This window comes from Cavia porcellus, unplaced genomic scaffold (assembly GCF_034190915.1).
Source record: "Cavia porcellus strain 051 isolate PalLab524CR breed Dunkin Hartley unplaced genomic scaffold, mCavPor4.1 scaffold_25, whole genome shotgun sequence".
Lineage (NCBI taxonomy): Eukaryota > Metazoa > Chordata > Mammalia > Rodentia > Caviidae > Cavia > Cavia porcellus.
Window position 1 is genome coordinate 5,498,574 of NW_026947508.1, and position 24,481 is coordinate 5,523,054.

Consider the following 24,481-nt stretch of genomic DNA (forward strand, 5'->3'; position numbering starts at 1 on the left):
CTACACAGTAAGTTCAAGGGCAGCCTGAAGTACATAGTGAAATCCTGTCTCAAAAACAAATTCATAAAGTTGGTGCAGAGGGGGTGGGAAACTCTCTCAAGATCTTAAAGCAAGCAAGAAACAGGGCTAAGGTTCGAAGTGATCCCCAGCCTCCTGCTAGAGATCCTACAGGTAGGGACCTACGTCCTTACAGCTCCCCCTGAGATCCTACATCTCACTTTATTCTTCCAGTGAGCAGGAATTAAGTGGGCTCAGCACAACGCTGGTGGGCAGTAAACACTTCCTGAACCAATGCCCTGCGCAGAGACCAGAGACAGGGCCACACCAATGCTGCTGCCCAAGCACCCACACCCTGCCCAGCCCGGACTGGGTGCTTACTCGACGTCATAATTCAGCAAAAGGATTCGGAGTATGAGAACTGCCAACACACACTTCACTTTCCCAAAAGTCACTTATTTAGCAAGGTCGACTGGATCTTGGTTAAAACTACGCCCCACAAGCAATCAACAGAAGCTCGAGTCCTCTGAGTTGGAGCCGAGCTCCAGGCCTGCTTATCTCTGCTGAGAATCAGCACTGAAAGGCACAGCTCCTGGTCTCCCCCGTACAACTCTGCGGGCGCACAGGGCTGGAAAGGAGATCGCGTGCAAGACGCAGCTTGCTGGTCAGAGCAATTTGAGAGTCGGACAGCGCAGCAGCGAAGGCCGGCCGACGTTCACCTCTTCCGCAGCAGGTAACGTACTCTCCCAAGACAGGCTGCGCAGCAGCCGCTACACGTGCGCCGACCTGAGGTAGCACATGCGCAGTGTCCGCGGTCGCGCTCCTTTTCCAACCAGCGGGTCTGCAGGGTCCCGGCTTCTGAGGCAGGGCGTGCGTCACGCAAACGCTACGAGTGCGTGACGTCATCTGACAGCGCCTTCGCAGACCCCCAATCTCCAACAGCGACTGACAGAGCAGTTGCTGTGGAGACAGGACGTCAAGCCCCGCCCCCGAGATAGGATTGGAGGACAACTGGTCAGCTGACCCTGACTACAGTTCCGATGTTCTCTGTAGGCCCTGCGGTGGCGCTATCGAGGCGAATTTCCCGGGCAACCTGAACTCTAAGGCTGCGGGGAAATCAGTAATTCCCAGGAACCCAGTGGCTCAGCTCAAAGCCCAAAAGTCAGCACTGGATAATTCTGTTAAAATAAAAATTCAAACCGCCTTAAATCCGAGTCTGTAAGATTGGAGGGCTTAGTGTGACTTAAATGTATCGCTTAAATTGCTTTATATCGGAAGATCAGGGGACTTGGGCCAGGGGTAACATAACCATTTTCTGAACTTTGTTTCCTCATTATGGGGAATTTCCCCTATCATTACGGGACTTCTAAGGAAAAAGTCCAGGTGGGAGCCCCAGAACTCCGAGAAGGAGCCCAGCAGAGGTGGAGGCCAGGAAGGGAACTTTCATCAGGATGCCCAAGCTGGGAAGGACAGATAAAGAGATTCAAGATCTGTCTTAGAGAACCTGAGAGAAATTTAGGATTATACTGAAGAAGAGAGCAAAGGTAACAGTTGGGAGTTTGCATAGCCAGGGGGAGGTGCATATCTGGCACAGACAGTCCTGATCTAGTTGATTCTTATCCCAGGACTGGTTCTGCTCTGACTTCAGGTCTAGGACAATGACTGGAGACTTCTAGGCATCACTCCAGGGGATCTAGAACAGCTCACACTAAAGCTGGTAATTGGATGTTCCCGCAAGTCTTGAAAATGCCTTTGGTACTCTTATCTTCAGTCTTGGAGGGAGGATGAGATAGACAGGGTAAGTTTAGGGTGGATAAATCCTGTTTTACCAGTCTTTAGACAGAAACTCCTTAAGTGACTAACATGCCTCCCGGTAGTGTTAAGCAGGGATCTGACCCAAAGTTTACAGGCTATAAAACAAAGGCGGAGATGCCAAACTTTGGCCTGCTTTTCATTACCCACTGGGCATCGGCAAGCCCAGCGTTTAAGTTCCTGTTACACCATCAGCATATAAATATGTTGTTTTTCCTCTTAAAACCCTTCCATGACCCCATCCCTCTCTCCTGAATATCATTACTCTTTGAGAGAGGGCCGTCTTCACTGTCTATCTCCTCCCTCTCTGTTGAGTCCTCTCCTAGCACGCAGTTTTTAGTTCTCCTTGCTCAATCAGTGACGTTTAATACACTTTCTCACCCACCCCTTGTAAAACTTTCTTCACTTGGCTTTTGGAGTCATCCACACTTGATTTTCCTTCCTCAGTCCCTGGCCTATCCTCCACTTATTTGTTGGTTCGACCTCTTCCCCAGATCTCTACATGCGGCACTGGCTTCTTTCTCCAGATATGCTCATCCAGTTCTACGGTTCTAAAGACCATCTTTAAGCTGATGACTTTACTGCCCAGCCTGAAGCTTCCTCACCTCAAGGGGGCTGTGAGGTAGGAGATCAGGGTCAGGCAAAGTGGACAAACAACTGGGTGAGGTGCATCAAAGGTGATAACCCCACACATACACATACACATACACATACACATACACATACACCCAGAGAACATGCGCAAAACACAAGGTGCAGGCTGACTGCAGCACACAGAACCAATCAGAAAGGCTCAGAGGGAAACCAACAGCGTCTTGGATAGGGCAGTTTTATCTGGCACAGGCCAAGTAAGCTTTTGTCCCAGTGCCTTATTTGAGGCAGGGGAAGCCAATCTGGGAATTCCAGATACAAAAGACACCTCCCCTTAATCTCGGGGACACTGTGAGCCTACTCACTTTGCTGATCAGAGCGAACTTCTTTTCCACCTTTGATAAATTCCATCCCTGCTACCTTTTCTGTGTGTCTGGTCCAATTCCTTGTTCAGGACACCGAGAACCTGGAAAGAATTTCCCCGGGAACCTATCTTCTGATAACCACACCTCTATCCTTCTGGCTTCCCAGCTCCAAGCTTCATCTCATGTCCAATTTGTCAGCAAATGCCCTTGGTTTTTTTCGTGACATTCAGAACTGGGGGCCGAGGGTGGGGGCTGGGCGGTAGGGTGCTTGCTGAGCATGCGCAGGACTCCAGCGCCGCCATACTTACGTCCATGTTTGCGTCTTGTAATGGCCTCCATCCCGGCTCTGTGCTCTCGGTTTGCATTCACAGAACAGCCCAAGTCATTCTGTTAAAACTCATGTAATTCTTCTGCACAGTCCTTCCAAAGGCTCCCATCTCACTCATAGTAAAATCCCGAATTTCACAATGGCCAGACATGTTCTCCACCAGGAGGCCCCGAGCGCCTCTCCTTCCTCCTCTGACTTCCCTGGAGCTCTGCCCGGACTTGGCCCCCAAGGTCCCTGAGCCCCTTCCTCTGCGGGGCTCCGCTCCGGGACCCCAGGGTATAGCCAGCCTGCGGCTGAGCAAAGGCTGGGCCTGCGGGCCTGACTGTACCCTCCGCGTGTAACACCCAGGTTACTCCCTCGTCCGGAGAGACAGCCCTCTCCCTCTCCGCATGACGGCTGGGCTTTGTCCCTCATTGCTGTGACCCCAGAACTTGCTGGTGGCAGGTACTTCCTAGTGAGATAGGGGGAAGAAACTCCCAACCTGCTAGAAGTCTGGTACAAGTTCGTGTTCTCTAAAATCGAAGAAGGAATTTTAGGAACATTGAAGGTTAAGAGCAGGATATATTTATGGAGAGGAAAGAAAGCCTGTGTCTGAAAGAGAAACAGAAGGGGTCCCAAGCACCCTGTCTTTTCTAGGGATTTTATAGAGCAAAACCCTGAAGTGAGGTGGGTCCAAGGTGGGGAAAAAAATGGGAACGAACAAGATGGGCATGAGGTGGGACAGAACTATGATCAACCAATAAGATTAACTTTCAGGTAAAAGTGATTAAATCAGGGACAAATGGCGGGGTGAGTCACCTAGCAAGCGGGCATGCTTAACAGCAGGGACTTCCTGTGGGAGGCTGGGGTGGTGACTCCTGGCTTCCTCAGGGTGATAGAGACCTACTTAGAATGTCAGTTCCTGATGCTTATCCTCAGGACCAGTGTGGGTGCACTTGATTTATCTTTTGTCTTGAGATCTGGCCCACAGCAGGAGGTGTCTGTCTGCGCCACAGCTGTAAGGTGTCTGGGCTCCTGCACTGGCTCCTTGGAGGGCCCAGCCCTGTCTGACTGCCTAGAATATTTCTGTCTAGCTCAGCTGACTGAACACTAGGGTCTGCAGAGAGAATACCTACACGCGTGTCCAATCGGAGGCCCACGCGGTGCTGAAGAGCTGGAGCTTTAGGGGCTTGCGTTCTAGCCACGCTACTGCTTTGTGACATTGAGACTATTGCTTCACCTTCCTGAGCCTCAGTTTCCTCGTGTGAATGTAGGTGACATCATGCTCAGCAGCCCTGAGGTGTCCTGAAGGCCATCAGTGCAGTGCCAGCTGCAGGAGCCAGGGGGAGAAGCCAACTTGTCATCTCCTTGCTGCCCTGGACCATGCGGCCGAGGCCAGGGTAACAACACAGCCATGGAGTCGCCATGCTAAATGGGTCTCACGGGATGCTACCAAGCAGAGGGCACCGGAGGGCTGGCCTGGGGGTGTCCTCCCTGTGCTAGTGTGGTGACCAACCACAGACGCTGATGTCCTCGCACTCTGGGGCCGGAAGTCCTGCGTCAGGGGGCAACAGGTTGGGTTTCCACTGAGGACTTCCCCCATCCTTCGAAGATGGCCACCTTCTTGCTGTGGGCGCACATGGTATTTCCTCTGTGTGTATCTCACAGTGCCCGCCTCACTTATAACAGGAGTGTCATGGTTTATTTCTGTGGCCCCCAGGCCTCATGAGTTTGCATTGTGCATTTGTGATGGTTCATTGTCTAGTGCTTGGATTGATGGTGTCAGTGCTATACCTACATATGGGTGGAGCCAGGATGTGATGTAATGGCAGGAAGGAGGTGTGTCTTGCTCTTTGCTGGTTCCTGTTTGCTGTTTGCAGCCCAGCCATGCCAGCCTGCCTTGGAGCCAACTGAGTATGGATTGAAATCTCCAAAAACTGTAAGAAATAAAATAAACCTTTCCTTTCCCAACTTTGGGCTTCAGGTATTTACTGTCTCAGCGACAAGTAAAAAGTAACTAAGACAAGGAGTCAGAGTGGACTCTAGTGACCATCCCACCACCACCCCCATTTTATTTTTTGAGACCACGTCTGTCCCGCTATTTTGCCCAGTCTTATCAAACTCTAGGCCTCAAGTAATTAGTCCTCCAGAGTAGCTGGGTTACAAATGTGTACCACCAGGGGCTGGAGGTTTAGCTCAGCGGCATAAGCACCTGCCTTGGAAGCAGGCAGTCGTGAGTTCGATCCCGGGTACCGATAAAAACGAAAAAGCCAAAAAAAAAAAAAAAAAAAAAAAAAATGTGTACCACCAAGGTAGACTTAGTGTCTCATTTTAGTATGATAACCTGTCAGAGATCCTATCTCCAGCCAGAGATGGTGGTGCACACTTTTAATCTCAGAACTGTGGGAGGCTGAGGCAGGAGGGTCACAGTCGGGTGACTTAGCAACTTAATCAGACTCTATCTCAAAATTTAAAAAGTTTTAAAGAGCGGGGAATTAGCTCAGTGCAAGGGCCCTAGGTCCAAGCCCCAGTATGGGAAGGGGGAGAGGCTATCTCCAGATACTCACTTTTTGACATAGTAAAGATTCTTCCACATAGGAATTTGGAAGGCCCAGGAGCACAATTCAGCTCATCCCTTTAATTTAGATCCAAAGGATGAATGGGACAAGGAACACTTTCTGGGCAGAGGGAAGAACATGCATCGGAATTCTGTGCTAGAAGGAGTTGAGAAGTTAGAAGAAATGGCAGGCGCTACTCTGTGGTTTGGGTACACAGCAGTCCTCTGGGCCTGGAGGCACCGGGGCTGTTGTGAGGACTGGTGTGGGAGGAGATGACTGAGCCAGGTGTGGTGGTGCACATCTGTAATCCCAGCACTCAGGAGGCTGAAGCAGGAGGATCCCTGAAAGTTCAAGTGCAGCCTGGGCTACGCAGCAAGACCTTGTCTCAAAAGAAGAAAAAGATGACCACATGACTCGCCTATAATGTGTCTTCCACCGTGAGGGCTCCTTAAAGGATTCCTGGGGCATAATTTTCACCAGGACCATCTGACATGGCTGATGGCAGGACTGAATGAAAAAGAAGCCAGGAGAGGCATCATACACTGCAGTGATCAGAAAATGACTGGGGCTGAGGTGAAGGTGAGGAGCTGCAGGCTCTCACAGGAGTGGGGTTCGCAGCCGCCCCAGCCTTCTGCTTTGGTCCCTGGAAGTTGGTGCCGGTGGAGCTGGGTGCGGGCTCCCCCATCCGAGCCACTTCTGTCCTCCAATGCTTTTATGCAACCAAGCTGCGTGCCTCTCCGTGCAGAGGACCCCTCCAAGCATGTCATCTGGAAGCCTGAAGAGCTCTGACTGTCCCTCTCCGCCCCTTGACAGAGGAATGTGCAAGCCCCCCATCGTGACTGCACACAGAGCTGGCTCTTAGAATCTGCTCTGTAGCCAGGCGTGAGGGCTCACGCCTGCAATCCCAGCACACGGGAAGCTGAAGCAGGAGGTCGCCCATGAGTTCAGGGCCAGCCTGGGCTACATACTGAGATCCTGTGACACACACGCAAAAGTCTGCTTTGTAGTATTAGGCCAGTCGCTCTCTGTTGAGGCCTGATGTCACAAGACGTAGTCCTGCTCCTGAAACCTGGCCATCAGGTGTCACGAAGACCCTGCTCCTCCTCCCTACAGTGTCTAATACTTGACAGCAGCTATGTGGTTCCTTCCCCAGGCCCCAGGCCTTCTGTTCCCACAGGGAGCACCTGCCCTTCCCCAGAGTTCCTTGCCTCCCCTTTAGCAGTGCTTTTATGAATATACATAAATATATTTTAAATTTATCCTTGGGCATAAATCTCTTCATGTTTGTTTTTGGATACATTTCTATAGATGAACTGCTGGGGCAAGTGGTGTGTTTTATAGTTCCTGCTATATATTTCCCAATTACTCTCCAGAAAGGGCAGTCTTGTGTATCCGCCCACAAGCCATTTACAAGAGAGAGGGTTCCCCACGCCCTCGCCACTGAAGTGGGGAATTTTCATCTTTTTAGTCCTTGCCAATGTGATAGAGGAAAATGATTATCTCTTGGTTGCTTTAATTTGCATGTCCTTGATTACGGGTAAGATTGGACACATTTCCCAGCCGCATCCTACCCTTTTGCAATCAAGTTTTGGAGCAAAACGCAGGACTTTACATGTATTCCTGTTAAATCTTATCTTACTGGATTCAACGAATCATTCCTTCCTGTTGAGATAATGTTGGATCCCAGTGCTGGAGGCCCAGCATAACAGTCTTTCTTCCCAGTCTGGTGTTATTTGCACTGTTGATAAGCAGTTATCTTGGGCTTATCTGTCCAAACTGTTGATAGAATGTTGAAGAGGTTAAGGCGGAGGACAGAACTGCCTGGCATGCCCCCAGGGGAAGCCTCAGGACAGCGCTATCCCGATCTCTCTGTGCCCGGGAGTCGGGGCAGTGTAAGGAGCCTCCACCTGGGACACGGTGCCTGGGTACCGTAATGAGCTCTGTGGCCCACGGAGACGCAGCTTCAGCCTCCAGAACCCTGAGTGTCACAGTGTCTCCCCGGGGATTTCCTGAGGAAGGGGCAAATGAGAAACGTCAGGATGCTACAGCGAAGCCTTTATCCCAGGTACTACATGCAGTAGCACTACCAAAGACAGCGCCTGCACAGTGGCCGTGGACAGTTTCTACAAGTCTGTCATCCATTCACTCCATGTCTGCGCCAGAATTTTGCTCCGGATGAAGGCTAAGCTCATTGGCTTTCAGTTTATTTAATTTGTGACTTTTTAAAATTAAGAGCCTTTGGCCTAGATGATGACTCAAAGCACCTGGGACTTTGGAGGGCCTCAGCGCCCCCTGCTGAGCCTCATGGGTTCTGCCACCAGACTCCGATTTCTTTCAGATCTGCGGGGAGCAGGTCTCTGGGAAGCCTCCTCTCCTCCAGGGCCCTATGATGGGGGACAGTGGGGCCAGGGCCAGGACACCGTAGGAGCATCCAGTAATATAGTGTAACATTCATCAAAGAATGTGCTTAGTGTTTTTAAAAATATGTATTACAGCAACAGATACATTCCCATTAATTCCCCCCAACATCCTCCCCTGCTTGGAACACACCCACCCCATTCTCCTTGCCGTTTTCTGAAGCAGCTCTGGAGGTGCTCTTTCGTGAGTGTCTGCTGGGGCTGCCTGTGTAGGACAGCAGAGGAATGGGTCACTGCCTTCCCTTCGTTTAGCTAATGATTTCCCAAGTTTAATCCTAGGGCCACCCCAAGCATCACCTGGGTTTAGGATTAGGACACCCTAATGACTGTCTGGGTTTAAATCTAGGAGGCTGAGATGCCCGAGGTGGCAGATTACTGACCTCAGTAAAATACTGGGAGGCACCTTAGGTCCAAGGTGGCTGGCCCTATAGACACCGGAATCCAGTTATCCGGGCCCGCTTCTCTTTGCCAATTGCTGTCTTTTCTCCCAGCTCTGCCCTTCTCCCTGCTCCTGCTGCTGTCCCACGATCTTCAGTAAGCGTAGCCACTGACTACGTCCCACGAGGCGTGCGCTCGGCAGGCCTCTGCAGCGTACATGGGACCTGGGCTGTTTCTGGCCCGCCCCTCTGTGACACCTGTGTATCCAAACCGATTCAAGGCATTTGCCTCTCTGGGGCATCGTGACTCTGGGGGACAGCCAGCAGTTGCACGTGAACGAGGAGAATGAGCACACTGTGAATCAGTGCAGGACATGGGGGCAGCCAGGAAGAGCCTTTCATGAAAGAGGATTCCAGAAATGCTTCTGAAAATGGCAAGAATGCTGTAATGGCATGTTCACGGTGAGGGGTAGCCTTCCGAAGAGGACTGATGGCCCGTGCGTCTTTTATTGTACACATTTTTTAAATTAAACATTCAGGCCCAGGATTTGGCTCAGTGGCACAAGGACCTGCCTGGCAAGTACAAGGTCCTGAGTTTGATTCCCAGGACCAAAAACAAAAATTAAACATTCACTGTATTTTTTAAATCGCACCTTGTAGCTGTGATAACACAGAAAGCAAATAGGGTAAAACCAATTCATCTGAAGGAAAGAAAGGACTTCATGAGACTGACAAACAGCAACAGCTCAACTCCTGAGCTGAAGAAACAGCGTCCCCGCCAGGGATCACGCGACAGTCCCCTCCGCTCTAGGTGTGACCCCGAAAACGGCATGACGCAGTCACTTCCAGTGGAAATCACAGCACAGTGTGGCGACTTCCCCGGGGAAGACTCCTCTACAGACCTAAACCTTAGCCCCTGTGTAAACGACCCAGTGACGCCGGGCTGGCTCTGCTTACCTGGCTCAAGGTCACCAGGCCCAAACCCAGAAGTCCCAGTAGCACCCCACAAGGAGGATGCGGTTTGGGGCTCAATTTCCCACCAAGGAAACAGAGGCACAGAAGAGAGGGAAGCACGGGAAGTGGCCCACGCCTGCAACCCCAGCACTCGGAGGGCTGAGGCAGGAGGATCCTTGAGCGTTCACGGTCAGCCTAAACTATGCATCAAGACCATGGGTTCAAAAACAAAAGCAAAAAATCCAAAAGGACAGAGAGAAGGATGAAGCACCCTGCCGGAGGTCACCCTTCTCAGAAGAGGCACAGCTGGGATTTGAACTCAGGCCGGCTGGCTCCACAGTTCAGTCTCTGAGCAGCAACCTTCTACCACTCCGCAATGGACATGAGAATAAGAAGGGAACGCAGGGAAATGATTTCCCCCCTAAATTGTGGAACTTGACCGTGAACAGTGGCCTCAGTGACGATATAGTACAGACTGACTCTTTTGTGTGTGTGTGTTTGGGACAGGGTCTCGTAGAGTTCAGGCTGGCTTTGAATTCCCAATGATCCTCCTGCCTCAGCCTCCCAAGTGCTGATATTACAGGCTTGCGTCACCACACCTGACACACATTGACTCTTTGAAATCCTGCGTGAACCACATGGCCAGAGCTTACAGAACCTGTGCAGGATGTCCAGACTCTAAGCAATTCCCAGTCCCTGGGGGGACAGGGGAGCAGTGCACCCCTGCGGTGCATGTCTGGAGCACGTGAACCTCAGCTACAGTGGGACGCAGGACCTGAGGCCCATTCCCGCCTCCGGGAGCCGCTGGCTCATGGGACCAGCGCCCAGCTACAGATGCAGCCAGGACAGGGCGCCAACTGCCCAGTTCCCAGTATTGTCTTCCAGTTGCTAGACTACACTGCTTTCCAGTACATTATTTGGAGTCTACCGACGAAAATGTAAGTAAAGTGTTTTAATACAAATCCTTTCAACCACAACCAGGCAGTTGGCTTCTGACGCAGTTGGAGAGCAGCGCTCCTGAACGCAGGCCAATGGACGCATTTTGAAATCCTCCTGCCAAGTCCAGTTGGCCGCTCCGCGCGGTGGAAAAGACCCTGCCGTTTCCACAGCTCCAGGGTCAGGCCTGCTGGTATCTGGTTCAGCGCTGACTTCACCCATGAGCTCAGTTCCCAGCGCAGCGGCGGCTCCAAGCTTCCCACCGCAGCCGGGCTCTGGGGCCACCTGCTCAAGCTGGCCAGCCGGGCCACTGTCCTTGGCTCTGGCTCCCCGGAGAAGCCAATCTGGGCTGACCGCAGCCTCAGTGTGCTGAGGTGCCATCCCAGGCTCACCCCACACTGCGGCTCCCTCCAGCCTGTGCTCTATGTCACCCCATCTCACTCTCGGGCCACCCCCTTCCGGAGCACCTGACTGGAGGAAACAGAAAAGGAGCTTTTCCAAAAGAATAATTTGTTGGGGCTAAGGTTGTAGCTCTGTGGTAAAGAGCTTGTCTACCGTGCACAAGGCCCCGAGTTCAATCCCCAGGACCTCCAAAAATTTTTTTATTTTTAAAATAATTTATTCCAGGGGCTGGAGGTTTAGGTCAGCGGCATAAGCACCTGCCTTGCAAGCAGGCGGTCGTGAGTTCGATCCCCGGTACCGATAAAAATGAAAAAGACAAAAAAAAAAATTTTTATTCCAAAAATAAATAAATAAATAAATAATTCCAGGATGGCTCCTCAGGGTGGGGCAAAGCGGTCCCAGGAGGCCACAGCGCCTCCCTGAGAGCCCCCACCCGACCCCACTAGCAAAACCAACAGAAGGAGTTTGAAATGCTCATCCCAAGAACACACGTTCGAGGGTGGGCGACGCTGGAGCCCGAGGAGGTCTCTGGGGAAACTTGAGGGCGGAGGGCGGGTGTCCCTCCACAGCAGTGGCAGAGGGCACTAGTCACAGCAAAGGGCTGGAGCGTCCCTGGCCTGTTCCGCAGAGGCCTGAGCAGAAGCGCAGGCTGATGGCTCGAGGGGACGCGGGGGCCAGAAGGGCCACGTCCCTTCGTCTTGGCAGAAGAGGCAGGAGGAAGCCAAGAGATGGCCCGGTCTGCATCCCAAGCACTGCGCTTTCCTGTAAGATGGTCCCTAAGGTGCCAGCGGGTGGGCGTGGGGACCAGAAGGAGGAGATGGTTTAGGAATCGGATTCAAGCAGGGGACCAATCACTGGCTCCCGGAGGACACACTCAGAGCCTCCTCTTCCTCCCGTGGGCCTGAGCCCACGTCTGGTCCCCTAACAGGAGGCCCCGGGCCTCAGGCTGCCGAGCACGCAGCAGGAAGAGTTTAGGTCACCTGACGCGGGGCGGTTTGACCAGGTTACAGGGACCCTTCGGGGATGCCGGTGCTTCAGTGGGGGGCAGTTTCTGAAATCTCCTGCGGCAGCTGAGCCCACCCTTTACTCTTATATTTATTTATTTTTTATTTTGGTCTTTTGAGACAAGGGCTCACCATGTGGTCCAGGCTGACCTTGAATTCACTATGTGGCCTGGAACTCACAGCAATCCTCCTGCCTCAGCCTCTCGAGTGCTGGGATTGCAGGTATGTGTCACCAGGTCCTTTGATAAGAGTGTGACAGAAAGCAGAGACATTTAGACAGACTAGTCTTTGGAAGGAAGTCACTCCCAATCAGAGCATGAAGCATTCAGAAAGTAAAACTCTCCACACCTAACACCTCCAGAAGGACCCCCTTCCCACACTCCCACACTGGGGATGCAGTTGCCAACACTGGAAGCCAGGGGACACATCCAACTCCAGCAAGCCCTCAGTGACACTAATCCCTGTCCCTCTTTGGCCTCCTGTCCTTGCTGTCTGCCCACCTGGCCACAGCCACAGTGATTGTGCTGCAGAACCTTATATACACCAGATACCACTGACCCCAGGCCCTTGACACATGCCAGTCTGTCCACCTGGAACACTTCCAGGGTCCTGCCTTCCCATTGTCCTCAAGCACCCCTCCCACTGAGGCCTTCCCAGCCACCCTCTTCCCCCAGGTCCTGCCACTTCTGCACACAATTTCCTTCTAGCTTTGGTCCATATCCACTGATTTCCTTCTCAGCCTCTCCCATTGAATGCAGCTTCTCAGGGGCAGGTAGCTTCAACTCCCATGCACAGCTTGGTGCCCAGCGGTGCCCAGCGTGGCCACACACACACCAGTGCTTCCTAGCATCCACGGCACACAGGCCCAGGTGAGAGGCACTTTTGCAAACCCAGAGCAACCATGTGTCTCTGATCCCGTGCAGGCCCCTGGGGGAGCTGGGCAAGGACCATCATGCTCGCCCTCCCTCCTGCTGCCCCTCTGGTTCCCCAGAGATGCTTTCTGGACCTGGTGACAGCATGACACTGCATCTCCTGGGACTCGGTCAGGCTTCTCCTTTAAGTCCTCAGCAGGAAGTGTGGGCGACACTGTCACCCTCCCCAGTGTTGGCGGGCAGCTGGGCTGGAGCAGCCTTCCACAAGGCCAGCACACGCAGGCAGGTGACACCAAGCCAGGAAACGGGACAGCTGCCCACAGCCAGCAGCCTGACCGAAACCCGTGAGAGGGATAGCCAAGCAAGCAGGGGCCACCCCCACCCCACCCCCAGACCCCAGAGTCCCCACAGTGGCCTCTCACTGGCCTCCTCAGCCAGAGACAGCGGGGACACGCTCCACCATCTCAAAGCTCCTGGGCTTCACCCTGCAAATCCCGACTTCTTCCCTTTGGTCTGAAATAGCCTTTTGTGAGCTTGTGGGTGACCCCAAAGTAACCTCTGTATTCCTGCTGGAAGAGAAAATATTTCCAGACCAGAGGCGGCGGTGCCCGGCCTGGCACACATGAATGCCCACTTATCCCCAGCCTGGTGCAGAAGCGAGCTGCAGGCAGCGGGCTTACAAACCAAGAGGTTGATTATTTGCCCCGTCAAGTATTTTGAAACCAAACTTTCCACATTTTTAAAGGCCCGATGTCATAAAATTCCCATGTATGACTGCGTTTTGAAAAACAGCCCGTGTGTGTGTGTGTGTGTGTGTGTGTGTGTGTGTGTGTGTGTGTGTTTGGAAGGGGAGAGCTTTAGTGTATAACTTCAAAAACAAACTCCTAGACTGGAAATCCGAGCCACACAGGCAACCTGGGCTGCAGTGCATTTGCTGTGACAAATCCACATGATGCCAAACGCGCTGGGCACGGTGCGGGCACTGAGAACCTGGCCTCCCGAGCCACTCCCGTGCTGCTGCTCTTAGTGCAACGTAAGCAGGTTTTCTTTAACACCCTCGTGCCTGGTGCCCAGTGGTCCTTGTTTTCCGAAAACTGCCCTCTTTCCCTGAGATTGGCTTCCACCTCTCCCCTCCAACCCGCTCCCGTTTTTTGCCTCATCCCCGAGATCCCACTCAGGTGGAAACCGGGCTGGGGTGAGGGGCGGCGAGGGGCGGCGAGGGCACAGGCTTCCGTCCTCATGTGAGGGGGCAAAGCAGACGCTCAGGCCAAGGGCCTTCGCTGAGGGCTCCAGGGAGGCCCCGGATGCCTGGCAGGCCTGATCTAAACAAACTCACTCCAGAGGTGGCACACACCGGTAATCCCAACACTCAAGAGACTGAGGCAGGAGGATCTCAAGTCTGAGTCTAGCCCAGGCAACTCAGAGACTGAGCAAGACCCGGACTCAAAATAAAATATTAGTGGAAAAAAGAGATCTAGCCCAGTGGGAAGGGCCTGGGTTCAACCTCTAGACACACACACACACACACACACACACACACACACACACACAAATACACTCAGATCTGCCATCCTCTATGGCATCTGGGGAGCGGGGAAGGAAAATTTCAGAGATAGAGGCAGGGGATACGGCAGTGAAAGGACATGGTAGGGGTCGAAAATAAGATTTGGTGTCAGGAAACAAGCGCGTACACTCTTCTGAACCCAGAGTGTAAAACTGTCCTTGTCGCCTGATTCTGAAGAGAAATGGTGGCTAACATGGGATTTTCTTCCTCAACTTCCCCAGGAATATAAAATGTACAATCCCAACAGACTGAGGCAGGAGGATCCTGTGAGTTTAAAGCCAGCCTGGGCCGCACGTGAGGCCCCCATCTAAAACTCCAGAAATGAAAAGGAAAGAAAGAAAGAGCGTCTTCACTCTGAACTCTTTCCTCCCCACCCTGGGCACAGCTGGTCTCGTAGGAGTGGGGACAGAAGCCCCTGGAGCCTGCCAGGGGACTGGCCCAGGATAAGGGTACAGGTGTGCATGGACCTTCTCAAGGCAGTCTTGAAGATACAGGGGCTTTGGACAGAGAGGAGCAGGGAAATTCCAGAGATTTTTCCCTGCAAGCAGATACTTCCTTAGAGGGTTGCTAGACTAAATAACACTCATGTGTCTGAGGGCTCGGCGTGCACCGCTGACCTGGCCGAGTTCTCCAGGCTGGAGGTGCACCGAGCTCTCAGGTGCTGAGCGTGAGCATCCCCACCGGAAACATGTGTGCCACCCTCCGCCGTGCCCCAGCACCCTCCAAGACGGAGGAAGGATTCTATGGCAGAATGGGCACAAAGTGGCTGAACTTCTAGGAATAAACACACAAAGGCCTGTTAACCCACTCTCCTTCACATATGTCCATGTGAACTTAAATAGATCCCACTTTTGAGAGCCCGATGTATGCATTTGTTTATTTATATTGGAGACACAGTCCTGCTATGTAGCACACCAGCCTTGAACTCACTATATAGTACAGGCTGGCCTCGAACTCACCGCAACCCTCCTGCCTCAGCCTCCTGAGTGCTGTGATTACAGGTGTGCACCACCACAGCAAGCTCTTACACTTTTAAGAAGCCACATTTTCTACTTTTTTTTTTTTTGAGACAGTGTCTTACTGTGTAATGCAGGGTGTCCTTGAACTCACCCTGTGAATCAGGCTGGTCCCAAACTGGCAGCTATCCTGCCTCAGCCTCCTGAGTAGTGAGATTACAGGTATGAGCCACCATGCCCAGCAAGAAGCCAAATTTTTAAATGAAGTGTATCATATAGTGATATTAGTATTGTAAGAAAACCTACAGTAAGCCAAGCATGGTGGCTCACAGTGGGTGAGTGCTATAATCCCAGCACTCGGGGAGCTGAGGCAGGAGGATCGTTGCGAATTCAAGACCAGCCTAGGCTACAAAGTGAACTCAAGACCAGCCTGAACCGCACAGCGAGATCCCATCTCAAAAAGACAAAAAAAAAAAAAAAAGCCTACAATAACATAAAAGTAATATTCGGTTTAAATAAAGCATTTATCATGCTGTTACTGGAGTTTTTAGGGTGAAAGCCCCAGCTCTGTGGCCCCAACAGGTCTCACTCAGCCCCCTGTCCCAAGATGCCAGTCAGGGACCCAGCCAAGAAGGCCAACTGGTACGGACACAGGACAGACCTGTCTGTCATGGGCTGGCAGGAGCTTTGGGTTTTATGGAAAGGGACAAAGGGGACGTTGGTGGTGCCCTGCTGGCGCGGTGGGGAAGCCTGGTCTCGCCTCGGGATGCTTGGTCTTTTCTCAGGCCTGGGTCTGTGAGGTGGCTCTGGAGAAGTCCCTAAGACTCGAGGAGACAATTTGGTCCCCACGAGATGCTTGTGCCTACGTGTCAGGGTGGCCTGGTCATGAGGTAATCCAGAACACACCTGCTACCCTGAAATGGAGGTGACTTTGGATTTAGGGCACTGATCGGAGACATCTAGGCCCCACGCCAGGGGCTCTGGGACAGGATGCTGTCAAATCTGAGAGCGGGCGGGGCTGCAAACCTGACATTTCAAGCTCGGGATGGCAGCCGATGAGTGTGGCGGGGATTTCAGGGCTGACCACGCCGGCTTTCAGACAGACTTCCTCCCCGGACTCAGGACCATCTTCCGAGAGCACAGCCCTCGCCGGATGCTGCTGGATAACAAGGGTGACAGACAGAAAATGTCCCCGAGCCTGCTGAGTCTAGAGCTGCTTAGATGGAAGAACAGGAGGCAGGGAACTGTAGTCACAGGAACAGCACAGACCCAGCCAGAAAGTCAGCCGGAAACCTTCAGGGCCGCGTGGCCCCTAGGGAAAGACTCAGACACAAGAGCTGATTTGAGACCAGAAATTGAACCTATGTGCATATAACAATGCAGCGTGTGTGTGTGTGTGTGTGTGTGTGTGTGTGTGTGTGTGTACAAGCGCGTGCAAGTAATTCGGGCTACAACCCAGGGCAGGCTGAGTTATATCCCCAATCCTTTCCTTTCCTTTTTTTTATTGTGAGACAGACTCTCCCTAAGCTTCCCAGGCTGGCCTCACACCTGGGATCCTCCTGCCTCAGCCTCTTGAGCTCGGGGTTATAGCATGCACCCCACCCCTACTATTCACCAATCCTGTCCAAAAGAGTCTACATAGAACCAGTCGCAAAGTGAGAAGCACTTGCACAAAACAAAAATATGAGTTTCAAGGCTGCCTCCGTTGTGAGGCCCAGGCCATAATCCTGCTACCTCGGCCTCCCGAGCACTGGGAACACGGGTGGCACCCAGGCCCTCTCCTTTCTGCACAGGCCTTCCCCCAGCTGCCCTGAAGCGTGGGGACACATTAGCTTGTCTTCCTGTCCCTCCCGGACGCAGGAGTAAAACCAAGGATGATGAACAACAGAAAGATGAGGAGGGGAAAAGTGGAAAAATCCCAGAGAGCACAGATGACTGAGTAAACACGTCAGCGAGCCAATTAGCAGGCCGCCCGGACCCCCAGGTACGGAGGAAACCAAGAGCACATGACCCATCAAGGCCTTGCCACCTTCACCAATGGGCATGACACTTCCTTTAAAAACCCGCCCCTTCTTGATGTATGGGCGGGGTCAGCATGCCATTGGCCCAAAATGCCTGTCCATCCCCATGTAGACCCGCCCACAACCTCTGGCCTTTAAGAGACCCAGCGCCGTCCCTAGCCATGTGGTGACTTTCTCTCCGTGGCCGCTCCCACCGTGGCCAGTGTACTTTAGCTCCTACTAAAGTTCACTCTCCTTACTTTCTCCGAGCATCCTTGCTCAGGGCTTTCACAGCCCTGAAAACCTGGAAACATCTCCCCCGGGAAACCAGTGCTTCCAGGCGACTTTGTAATACCTGATGTTCTTGAGTCCAGGTTGAAATTCCACCGCAGCAGCACCCAGTCCTGCAGTGGGAAACGCTGTGCCATGTTTCCATCTGCACCTCAGGCATAGGCGAATCAGGAAGAGCCTGAGATGTTTTTAGGGGCCCTCTACCTTTCTTCCAAGGTAGTACAGACACTACACCTTTCCCTTTCTGTCTGCTTTGACTGTGAGTGAGATTTCTGGAGCAACAGCAGCCATTTACAAGCATGAGGTGACCAACAACTCTATAGCCACTCCCAATGCACAAAGACTGCGCCACCTGCCAGTCTCTCTCCCTGGGTGTAAATACAGTAATTGTAGGACTCGGAAAATGCCTGGAACATCAGTAAGCCAAAGAGGACTTGCTGTGCTATTAAATCTAACTGCTGGCCTACTACCCTCAGCGAATATAAACGAAACAAGATGTTAAAATCCAGCTCTGTTTCAAGCTGGCCAAGGTCCCGAGGCACAGAACAAAGCGGTAGGTGCCAGCGGCTCCTGTGTCCCACTGTGAGGTGCTGGCCCAGCTCAGCAAGGCCAGCGGAGAGGTGATTGAGAGCTGGAGACTGCCCGTGATGCCATGCGGCCAGGCCAGAAGGGCCGAGTTGGAAATTTTTGTTTTTATTTTTGAGACAGGGTCTCATTATGTAGTTCCAGCTGGCTTGAACTCACTCTGTTGCCCAGGCTGGCCTCAAATGCACAGTGATCCTCCTGCCTCAGCCTCCCCAATGGAGGTTGGACACTTAAGAGCTAACTTGTCTAGAGAGAGTTCTAGGGGATATGACACCGCCCCTGCCTACCTGAACCCCACCGAGGACAGGAAAAGGCTGCCTCTTGAGAGGTGTCAGGCAACCCAGGAGCTTGGGCACCAAAGAACGAGTGTCAGTCATATTCTAGAATCTTCTAGACAGAAAAGGATGGGTGGCCACAGTAAGCCCCAACACCAACCACATGAAGGTTTTGAGGGGCAGCAGCAGGGGACAAGGTGCTGCCCCATCTCCCGATTCCCCCTCAGAGCCAAGACAGCCCTAGAACTGGGAGGGAGCAAAGCCTGCTCCAGGGAAGGCCCCACCTCGACTTCCCCCCAAGCTGGGCAGCCCATCAACGAGCCCCTGTGCCCCGTACCGTAGACCCAAAGTGACTTGGGGCATCTAAGGAGCTGCCAGAGAGGTCCCTGGGGCTGAGGTAAGCCCACCCTCCAGGGAGTTCAGACAGGCCCTGCAGTGTGGTGGTGTCTGCCTGGCGTTGAGAGTGGGAAGCCAGGCACTCTCGAGGCTAAAGGGCCCTCAGAGTCAGGCCGCCTCGGGGCTCGGAGGAGCCAAAGGGAGTCCGTGCATGTGCACCAAGAGTCAGGCAATCCAAATGCAATGATTTATTGAGCTTTTATCACATGCCCTGAAGACAGAGGGCGCTCACCATGGCACAGTGGGGAGACGGGAGCGGTGCCATAGCCAGGATCTTTCCTCCCCCAGACTTGCTGGGAGAACCCAGAGTTCAGCGGGCAGCTCCGGAAGTCACGGCCTTCCAGATGGGCAGAGGGACAGTCGCAGGCAGTGGCAGAGCTGGAGCAGAGCACAGGGCAGGGTCCGCAGCGTGTAGCCCAAAGACCAAGCCAAAGAGCTGCCTGAGCTTCACCTCTAGGCTGTGGGGAGTGTGATACAAACAGCAGTGCATGGGTGACACGTGCTAACCCTGTGGTGGTAAAAACCTCGGCTGTTGTTGTCTGTCTGAGACAGGGTCTCACTGTCAGCTCAGGCTGGCCTTGAGCTCACTTTGTAGCCCAGGCTGGTCTTGAACTTGCAGCGATCCTCCTGCCTCAGCCTCCCAAGTGCTGATATTACAGGCGTGTACCACATGCCCAGTTGGAAAACATATTTTTAGAAGTGTCTTGAAAGGATTAACAAGATAAACATTTCGGCACGCAGGCCGTGTGGTTATCACACTGTATGGTCCCCACACAAGTTATCACTTAGGCATACTCAGGTTGTATGGCTCTCACAAGTGACTTTAGACCCAGAGAGTATGTTTAGAACCAGACAGAAGCTTCTGTGCTGCTCACATCACCTTCCTCCCTGCACTCTAGGAGGCCGAGGCAGGAGGAGCGCAAGTTTGAGCCCACCCTAAGCGATTTAGTGGGGCATTGTCTCAGAATAAAAAATTAAAGGGCTGCTCGAGCTCAGTGCAAAAGCTCTGGGTTCGATTTCCAGAAAGCAAACACACAAAGCAAGACTCGGAGGAGCACAGAACGACCGATGCCTTTTAAATCCACAGGAAAAGCGGTTCCCTCCCCCTCCGCCCCCGCCCCACAGGCTGGAACCTGGAGGGTTGGCTTGGACAGACTCTGTCTCCCCAGCAGACAACGTGTTGAGAAGCAGCAGAGCCGAGCAGCGGACAGTCGGTCGGCAATCTGTCTCCAACGGGGCTTTCCGAGCCGTGGGAAGCAGAGCCAGGTGGTGCCTGGAGGCGCAGAGGGGGAGATTGGGCAACAGCGTGGCTTGGGGCTCACTCTTCCAAACTCTCGGCCCCGGTGCCAAGGAGGGGCCCCGCCAGGATATTAATAGTGCTGGTGTACAACCCTGGAGGAGCCCGCACAGAAGCAGCTGCCTCGGATCCGGGCAGGGGAGCCGGATGAAAGCAGCCGAGGAGGCCCCGGTCACGCTTGGTATTCTGGTCTGGCTGACACTGGGGACCTCAGGAAAAGAATACCACAGTCTGATTTCCTACTGCGCATTTTTTTTCTTCTGTAAATCTGTATAACTTGTACCCTTCACTGTTTTTTTTTTCTTTTCTTTTCTCCTTAAATAAAAATTAAAAAAAAAAATAAAAATAAAAAAAAAAAATAAATAAAAAAAAAAAAAGAATACCACAGTCTTGGGTGGTGACACTCAGCCAGGCAGGGGGCTACACGTCTGTAATCCCAGCACTCAGGAGGCTGAGGCAGAAGGATCACCACTAGTTCGAGGTCACCCTGGGTTAACTGTGAAACTTTGTCTCCAAAATCAATCAGTGAAAAAAGATAAGCCAGGGCTAAGATAATAACAGGCCAGACTTCCCATCCGGTGAAAGCCGCTGCTTGTGAATTCCTGCTGCGGCTTTAGCTGAATTCTGGTTGTCACTAAAGCACAGACTCACACTCGCTATGACGGGAATGCTTGCTGCAGGAGGGGGCTTCTGGGTGACCCGTCTGCCACAAGACACATGCAGGCCAACCCCAGGGGTGACATGGTCACTAAGTGTGGCCAGCCTGCCTTGAGCCTGGCCCCGAACCAGCCCAGGTAGAGTCCCTCCCTGGGCCTCTGGCAGGCCCAAGCCCTTTCGTGACTTCTCCCCAGACCACTAACGTCCCTGCGTCTGGCCCTGCCACATCCCCAGTTCTGACTCAGTGTCCTGCAGGATCCACACAGAGTGCAGCAGAAGCTCTGGTGGGCATCAGCCCTTCTCCATCCACTTCTGCCGACACCTCCTGTCCTGTTGCCTCTGCCCCCCGTCCCCGGCTTCCTTCCCGCTCTCCTCCAATCACCTGTCCTTCCACATGCAGGACAACGCCAGGGGTTCTCGAGTTTTGTTTTGGGTTGAGTCTGACTTTCTTTGCCTGCCCCCAAGAGTCTCTTCATCACCTTTTGCCGAACATTTTCCTGAACAAAGACATTTCATTCCCTGAGAAGACCTCCTTTCCCTTACACAGCACTGGGACAGTCCCCAGCTCCGCAGAGGACAAGAACGGGAAGTACTGTCCTCAGCGCCAGTGTCCTCGAGAAAATATCTGGCCCAGGAGCAGTGTAGAATCTGTCACTGGCCGAGCTGGGTGGACACGGACTCAGAAAGGACCTGTCCATGCCAGCTGGCACCTAAGGATGGGAGAGGCAGTTGTGGAGGCCTCGCAGGGAGACACAGACTGTACCCCAGGGGTTTGCAGGGAAAGGGGGATCTGTGGCTGAGCTGCAGCCGTGGGTGAGGAATCTGGGAAAGGAGAAAATGGGGTGACCGGGGTACACGGTGCCTCCAGCAGACTCATGCGTCCCCAGCCAGGCTTCGTGTCAGACTCTCCATGGCCCTGTCTTTCTATAAGGACTGGGAATTTGTTTCCATCCCTTGGTAGTTTGGTTAAAATTCTTTATTTCTCTTTGGCCCACTGCAGGGCTGTCCATGGCACCCATTTTTTCTACTCTCCAGTCTCTTTGTGATTGGGGGTAGCCAGGGATGTCGGGGACAGACAGCTGGGTGTTCCTTGGCTCACCAAAATGACCCTCAAAAGTCCTGCATTCAAAGGTGAGGCTTTAAGATGCGGATTGGATCAGGGGTGCTGAGCTCACCAGTGGATTCGTCCATGGACCGTCCACGCTGACTGTCCTGTTTGAAGGCAGGGCCGGGGTGGAAGAGGTCAGGGCCTGACCTGGTGGGCGGTCTCTGAGGGGTCCACATCCCTCCCTTCTCCTCCCTTCTCCCTGTGCTATGTATGGGTGGGCAGCTGTCCTCCACCAGGCCCATTCACCCTGCTGTTCCTGCCCTGGATCCAGCAGACCATGAACCAAACCTCCAAAACTGAGATCCAAATAAGCTTCTGGGAAAATGTGGTGCTGCCGCCTTTAAAGTGCTTCCCCGGGAGGCTGGAGATAGAGCTGGGGCTGGAGATGAGCTCAGCTGCACAGCGCCTGCCTGGCAAGCACTGGTCCCGAATTTGGCCGCTGCTATCAAAAAAATAAAATAAAGTTCTTGGCAAACTTTACTTGGCGAATGCTGGGCATAGTGACGCACAGCTGTAGGACCTGCTCTAGGAGGCTGAGGCAAAAGGATCACTGTGAGTTCAAGGCCAGCCGGGACTCTATAGCAAGACCTGATCTCAAAAAAATTACATATAAAAATTATATATTCTTACTTGGCAAAATGAGAGGTTGGGAACGCCCAGGAGGTGCCTCCAGGGGACGAGTGGCATTGAAGAGCCCTGACTTTGAGGAGGGCGCCTAGTTGGGGCCTGACCCTCTCTGCCCCACAACCTAGCAGCTGTACCCACTGAGCACGAGGACTCGCATGGAGGCCAGCAGGGCAGGAGCACCTGTCCTCTTCCCGAGCACACATGTCAGCGTCACTCATGCTGTCTGTAACCCCAGCTCTGCCTGCCCCACCCCCAGCCACATGACATCTCCACTGTGAAACCATATCCAGGGGTGAAGCTTGCTTACGCCAGGCCAAAGGGCATGGTGTGTGCAGAGAGGAAGAGCCATCGGGCTGGTGGTGGCCAGAGGACAAAGGTGCCCGCTGAGCCCCAGAGATCTGCCGCAGACCCTCAAGAGTGCTGGAGGTCCACAGGTGGCCAGGCTGCTGTGAACCGAGGGCGTGGCCTTTTCCCACACCCTGCTGGCACCTGTTGGGGAGCTCGCTGTGGGCAGGCACCTGCCTGTAGGAGCACAGAGGTGTGGGAACTGCAACACTGGTCCCCTGCAACAGCCTTGGGGTCAATATAGACAGACAGCTGGGACTGGGGTGAGGGCCAGGGCCAAAGATCTGACTGGTCCAGGGCACAGCTCTGGGGTTTGAGCGCAGGTGGCTGCAGGTTGGGGCCCCCAACATTTGCATGCCCGTGATTTAAACACGCATGTGCACTGTCCTGCACCGTGTCCCCTGCTACGCTCTCACAGCCACTGACCCAGCCTGCACCTGTGCCCCCATGTGTCCAGGTGCCGACCGAGATCCCATCCAGCACTGGGTGATTTGATTCCCATGGGTGATACCTGTCACTGCAGACGGTTGATGAGTGACACTAGGGCTCCCTCAGAAGCCACTGGGAGCCCAGAAGGAATCCTCCCTCTGCCACACGCAATGCTGCCACCTTCCAGGCATCCGGAAATCCCGAGGCGGGATCAGTATGGCTCCTGCGGGACTGAGGCTCAAAGCCCTTGATCACCCTGGAGAGGATGAGAGGGAGAAGGAGGAGGGGGAGGAGGAGGAGGAGGAGGAGGAAGCTGACGTCCGCCCTGCGGAGGGTGTGCAGGTCCCCAAGCAAGCTCTCAAAGCCCCATGGGGACCCGAAGAAAGAAATGCGCAGGATCCTCTCATGACATCTCAATCCTACCAGAGTCTATGCCTGCATTTATGCTCTGGCCTTGAACTGCCAGAGTTTAGAACATTTCCCTCCAAGCCCTAACCCAGCACCCTGGAACCTGGCTGCATTCGGAGGCCGGAAGGTAACTAAGTTAAGATGGGGCTATGATGGGCAGGGCCTCGCCCGATGATGATGCCCTCGTGATCGGATGGGGTGGGACACAGGCGCACACAGAAGGACCAGAAGACGCATGCCAGCTCTAGCCGGAGGCCTCAGTGGAAAACAGAGGCACAGCAGCCTTGATCTGGGACTTCCAGCCAGGAGACGGCGGGGAGAACACGGCCCGCAGCACACGGCCTTCTGGGAGGCAGGGCTTTCCTTGTGCCTGTCCGTGTAGGAGTGGAACACCTGGATCGTACCGCAGGTGCATGTTCAACCTCAAAGAAAACGAAACTCCAACAGTTCTCCAAAGTGGTTCCTCTTCTAGTGCAGCCATCCCCCAGCTGCGGAGCAGGAAAAGCTGCGGTTTTAATTTGCATTTCACTAAGGCTACTGATTTCAGCAGTTTTAATATACTTATTAGGCATTCAGTAAGCAAAACAGAAGCTTCTTACAGAATACGAGCATTTGCTTGTTCAGATGCTTTTCTCGGCAGATGACATGAAACGCGCTTGTTATCCCAGCACTCGGGAGGCTGAGGCAGGAGGATTGTTGTGAGTTACAGGCCAGCCTGGGCTACAGGGTGAGATCAAGACCAGCCTGAAATGCATAGTGAGATCCTGTCTCAAAAACCAAACCAAACAAAAATTTTGCCCATTTTTAAATGAGTTACATGTTTCTTTATTAACTTTTGAATTGATTGGCTGTTTTGACAGAATCTTACTGTGTATTTCAAGTTGGCCTCGAACTCACTATGAAGCCCAGGATGGCCTTAAACTCAAAGCAGTCCTTCTGCCTCAGCCTCTG

The 24,481-nt window shown here is 53.2% G+C and overlaps 1 long non-coding RNA gene across 1 annotated transcript; it reads right to left on the reverse strand.

Moving 5' to 3' along the window:
• Positions 1-18,832: 18,832 nt before the first annotated feature.
• LOC134472902 (uncharacterized) lies at positions 18,833-23,990 on the reverse strand. Its single transcript, XR_010042915.1, has 6 exons — positions 23,205-23,990; positions 22,010-22,163; positions 21,789-21,825; positions 20,996-21,110; positions 19,793-19,932; positions 18,833-19,117 (listed from the first exon to the last, which is right to left on the reverse strand). It is a non-coding gene; the product is annotated as an uncharacterized LOC134472902 (long non-coding RNA).
• Between the last annotated feature and the right edge of the window lie 491 nt (positions 23,991-24,481).